The sequence below is a fragment of the Primulina tabacum genome, chromosome 15, assembly GCF_025594145.1.
Source record: "Primulina tabacum isolate GXHZ01 chromosome 15, ASM2559414v2, whole genome shotgun sequence".
NCBI lineage: Eukaryota > Viridiplantae > Streptophyta > Magnoliopsida > Lamiales > Gesneriaceae > Primulina > Primulina tabacum.
The window spans coordinates 26,941,363-26,947,430 of NC_134564.1; positions in this window are offsets into that span (position 1 = coordinate 26,941,363).

Sequence of the window (6,068 nt, forward strand, 5' to 3'; positions counted from 1 at the left end):
GCACCTTGAACCAAAAAGTGGCCACATTCATCCGGGAGAGGTTAGTGCAATCACCCATTGATTAAGCCATCAGCGTCATTCGTGGAGCCATCAACGCAGCGTCATTCGTGGAGCGACTTCAGAGCTTACCTTGTAGCAGATTATTCGTGCCTATAAAAAGGAAGGCTCCTCATTCGAAACTTGCACATCCAAATTCTCGAAATCCTCTCTAGCAGCACCGTATTCTCGAAGCTCTTCGCCCTCTAGTAACAAAGCTCTGCCGCAATCTCACCGTTCACGTTTCCTTGAGCAGTCGGAATACGATAAGTGGGCTTTTGCTATATACCTTTCTTTGTAAGTGGGTTCTTGATACTATTTTATTTGGCACACTTATTTCTTTTTAAGTGGGCATAATATGTTTCGAAAATAAATTAAACATGACTTTGAAAATTCGGTCGGCGTGATATATTCATTTGGTATTGAAATCCCTTGAATTGTTCTTTGTTCGATATCAGTTAAATATGTGAAAGCATGTTTGAATTTTTTTTGAAATGCACTGTAATGACTCGATTTAGAAATGGTAAAGGAAATTCCGAACTTTGATATACTTTGTTTAGGCCCTGATGCGGTGGGTTATAATAACCGTTCCTTTGGCCTCGCCCCTTAGAGGAGTAACATATAGGGGACTGATCAGTAAAAACCATAGAAAATGAGATGATTTTCAGTGCTATATTCGTATTTGTGTTAGTATTTGATTCAACATGCTTAATATTGAAATTTTGATAATTTATTCATATGTATATCCTCGATAATGGTCATGCGCGATCGGCCCCCATTTACTGAGTATTTCTCCAAAATACTCACCCATTACTTTCCCACCCAGATAAAAATGAGAATCAAATTGAGGATGAGGAGCAAGACTACTTTTGGGGATGGTGATGAAGCAGTCTAATTCGGGACCCGTCGATTATTCTGTCTTATGATTTCAGTATCGTGTATTTACGCTTCCGCATGTTTCTATTTCTTTTGAGTTGTAAAGACAGTGAACTTTTGGGAAATTTATGATAATAAACTGGTTTCGGTTTATGATGTACTACGAGGCTAGTTGTTTTTCGATCGTGTGCTTGTTAAACAACGCCGGTGTCATAACCCGGTCTCGGGGCGTGACAATAAGTGTGTGCTTGAGTGAAAAGATTGTGATCAAAAGATTAGGTGTGCTCGAATATTTTGAAATATGCAGGCTTGAGATAAATCTGTTGATTGATTATGTTTTTCTTATCTTCAAGGTTCTGCATATTATAATTGAAAAGCTCCAACGATCGGATATGTTTTTTAACGATCATATGTACTATCACCCGACAGAATGAACATGTCTCTTTCATTTGCCGTATGTATCATTAAATGCTTATTTATTTCCTTGTGTTGTTTCAACTTTGAGCTCTTACTTTTCATAAAGTGGACACATCATGCACGAAATATACAATTTTCTGTCATTTAGGAGTTGGTATGATGCTATTATGTTATTCCATATGGGGCAAACGTTTTATAAGCTTGACTAATATCCCATATGTAATAACACTCTCTTTACCGGTGGCAGTGCAGTTGGATTTTCAACAGTTTTAACACGTGTACTGTCGAATCAATTTGACAGTTGATATCTTGCGGTTGGAGTTCAAACAATCTTGTCAAAATATCTTGATCTTCTAATACTCTTGTCTTTTTAAAGACTTGAATTTGATCCAGCGGTCTTAAAAAATGAAGATATAATAAAATATTAGAGGTTGTACCTGAAACATCTCAATGCTATTATTTTATCAATTACCAAAAGTTGGTGTAGTAAAAATATTCTAACAATGCATATTATATGATAATAATGATGTATATATATTTTATTTAATAATTTTATTAAAAAATCTATGTCTGGTTTTTAGAAGATTTATTGGTACAAGTACGTAAATGAAAGTGATAGTCAACAAAACAAAGATTTCATTTCCATTAATTTATTTGTATTTATTACTATACAGTTAAATTATTGGTGGTAATTAGGTTTACTAATGGTCAATCACGCAACCTAAACTTTCATTGGCAGAGTCCTCGAAAACCTTATTTTTTGTTTAATTGTTTAATAATAATTAATTAAACCCATTGCCTCTTACCCAAAACGGATTTTTCTATATTTTTGCAAAATTTCTGCGATTTGGATCATAATCAGATAGAGTCAACATGCAACAATGGTATTACATATGCTCTAAATTTTAATAATAAAAAATAAATCATATATAAAAGAGCAATAAGAAACAATTTCAAAGTTTTCAATACCTAATCCATAAATTTTCCATAGTAATATGTTTGCAACAAAAATGATATTTTTTTAATAAAAAAAGTAATCCAAATAGCAATATAAAATTAAGAGTAACAAGAAATATATATGAATTACACTTTATTAAATTAGTTATCATAAGTTGATATATTTTCAATTTTAGTCTTATAATTTATCAAAGTTTAGTTTTCATCAATTAACTCATTTTTTTTTTATTTTTTTAGCTCGAATCCACTAAATACATCAATTTGGCGTCTATACTCTCGTGCATGTGCAATGTGGAAAAAATAAAGTTTATTTTACATATATTAAAATCTACCTGAGCATAAATAAATTAAAACAACATATTTTTACCTTTAAGTTTGAAATATTGAATGTCGTTTTGATTTATTTTCCTCTTTATTACCTTTACGTATTAATATATGTATCTAACATATTTATTCTCATTAGCGAGGCTACGTAGCAGAGCATCGATCAATGTCAAATAAATAATATTCGACGAGTTTAATGATTATTGGATTCATAATATTGAACCCAATAATACGTGAAGTGTATATAACAAGTAAGATTAGAACACAAATATCTTGAAAATCTAGAAGATAAAAATTCAGATATGGCGTCATGGACATAAGATCCACGAATCAATTTATTGTATTCCTATCCCGAACAAACTATTCCGTTAAGTCCGATTGTGATTTAAGAAGACGCGATCTTTCCCTCCTTTCTTCGTACGTTACTGTCCTAATTTTCTTCGGTCTACAAGAGTAAGTAGTTCATTAAAATTAAAAATAACTGTGGTCTAAATTTCTTGTTAGATTTTACTCGCCAACTTAGTAATTCTTTTGAGGAAGACTGAGTTTTCAATTCTATATATTTATATTTTGGTGATTTTGGTCGTTTAAGTTGTCAAATTTCAGTCTTAATCTTATATATTTTATTTTAGAAAATTTTAGTCAATTTTATCTGGAGTGCTGATATGAAGCCACATTCATTAATATCACATTGGATAAATAAGTGAAATTTCAAAAAAAAAAAAATCAAAGATAGTTTACTAATATTAAAATTTAATAACAATAGAAGACCAAATTGCAAAGGAGTAGGTCTTTTGTGAGATGGTGTCACGAATCTTTATTTGTGAAACGAATCAATCCCACCGATATTCACAATAAAAAGTAATATTATTAGCATAAAAAGTAATTATTTTTCATTGATGACCCAAATAAGATATCTGTCTTATAAAATACGACCCGTGAGACCGTATCACACAAGTTTTTGTCATTGCAAAGAGGTAAATATATAAGACCAAAAATATAAATCTTTTCTTCTTTTGAGTACGCATGAAATAGGTCATAAGGTAATTGAGTCGAACTTAACTTAAGAAAAATTTCAGGCCCTAATTCGAAGCTCGTATAATATTTTTTAAAAAAACTAATTTAGCTCGAATTAGAACTCGAATTTGAATTTGACTTCAAATATTTTAGCATTTTTGCGAGCTATTTGAATCACTACTCAAAATAAAGGTTTGAAATAATTAATAGATTAATTACTACTCACTTAGCACATACATATCAAAATATATCAGATCTTCAAATATCATTTTTTGCTACTCTACAAACTTAAGTCGTAAAATCTAATCGTTGGTTCTTTTGTTATTGCCTGGTGGACCGAGGGTTTTTATACATTGTAAAGTGATAGCTAAGAGTTTTATATTAGTCAGTGATAAGTCCTAGTTAAAGTGAGTTGTTACAAGAAGTCGTAAAACCAACGTCTTTTAATAATAAAATAACCAAATTTTAGACTCAATCATTCGAGTTCTCACGTTTGTTGGTGTCTACGTATATTCCAAGGGCGTGACGAATTTGTTCCTCGATTAAGCAACGATGGCTTAATTAATTATCTAACACATCACTTTTTGGAACCGTTAACCTACACACTTTTAATATCTCGCCATATAACTAATTAATAAGATGTTAAAATCACATGATATTTCGTCAACTGTTTATTGATTATAATTATAGGGGTAGTTGAGACCAAATCGTGTATATGTTAACAAACGAATTAATTAGATATTATATTTGAACATAATTTATTTTCCAGTTGGATGATTTTTTATTTTTAGAAAATTAAATTTTGAAAATAAAAAACGGGACACCGTAAAATATCACTTCAAATTAAAATAGAATTTTTAAATTAGTTCGGTTCAGTATTCTCACCACTACAAGAAAACAGTGGTTCAAAGACAGATTTGTTCCTGTCTCTTTGTACATTTTTTTTTAATAATTCGGTAACGATATCAAATTTTTCGGTACGATAACGATATGAAATTTGAGGTATATATCGGAATGCCGAAAAAACGAAACAATAAATAAAATTTTTAAAGTGTATAATAGTTTTAAACAATAAATTTATAATTTTTTTAAAATATAAGGTTTTTTCCGGTATAAAACGGTATATACCGATACCGTACCGTAATCTCGGCATTCTCTACAATTTCGGTATAATCAGTATGCTAGTTATACGTACCGAAATTTTCGATAATTTACGTACGATATCAGCATAAAGTTTATTATATCTTAATTTTCGGTAACGTATACAATATACAATTTCGATACGATTCGATACAATACAGTATACCACCTCTAGTTCTAATTTTGTCTCAACTCCGAATAACATACCAAACATTATTCCATTCCGTTTATAAATTTGTTAACAATTCTGTATAAAAATTTGTGTATAAATCCATTTCTAATTTTATCATATTATAATTCATTTCCATATTTCTCTTCAAATAGACCAAAAATATTAAAACAACTAATTTTCCCAAATCAAAGAAATATTACCATGTAAAAATGACTAAACTTCTTGAATCATTTTACGGACCATTTGTTTTCTATGATAATAAGTTCAAAACTTCTTTAGACTTTGGCTAATTTCTTCCTCCATTCTTTCACTACTTGTCTGCATGTCTTGAATTTCTTTCTCTAGCTCTTCGTTTTTCTCATCACTTCCATTTTATGCTCTTCTTGAGTGTTGTTATTTCTCTCTATATTTTTCCTGTTCATGTTACAATAACCTTTATTAGTCTAATATAAAGAAAAACCACCGAGATCAATATTGCTTTAGAATCTATAAATATTGGTATAAATAAATTTCCAGGATCCAATGCTTCTCTTAGAATAATTGAATAAGGTGATTGACCACATGCCGACATCAAGAATTTAACTGTAGCACTGCTAAATTAATCAGCTTTCAAGTTCAACTATATTCTCAAACGGAAGATATATTGCAGTAATAGTGCAATAAAGAACCATTAATGTAAGGTATTACCTCAGTAAGAATAGCACACCAGTTTATTTCATCCTATCCATGTGGGCATTGCCCCCATGATTGGATGGTTGGCCAATATTTGCCAATGCATATATAGGACCCACTTTTTTTTTTTTTTTTGAAATTGTATGTGTGACAAGATCTTACCCGTTGAAATGAAGTGAGGGTAGTGCCCACATAGGTAGGATCTCATTAACCCCATTTAAACAAGAAAAAACATAGGCTGAATGAATACACCATTTAAACAGGAAACAAAAACACAAATCAGACGCCAGGAGAACATCTCCATCAACGTTATTTTTTTTAATTGGGGCCGTTGGAGAAAATCTATATGAACCCAGAATCTATCATGTTAAATCATAAAAAATCAAACCGAAAATCCTCAATGGAAGCGTATCTGAAGTCATTATCCTTAGGCCTTAAGAACGAGTTCCTGATCTTC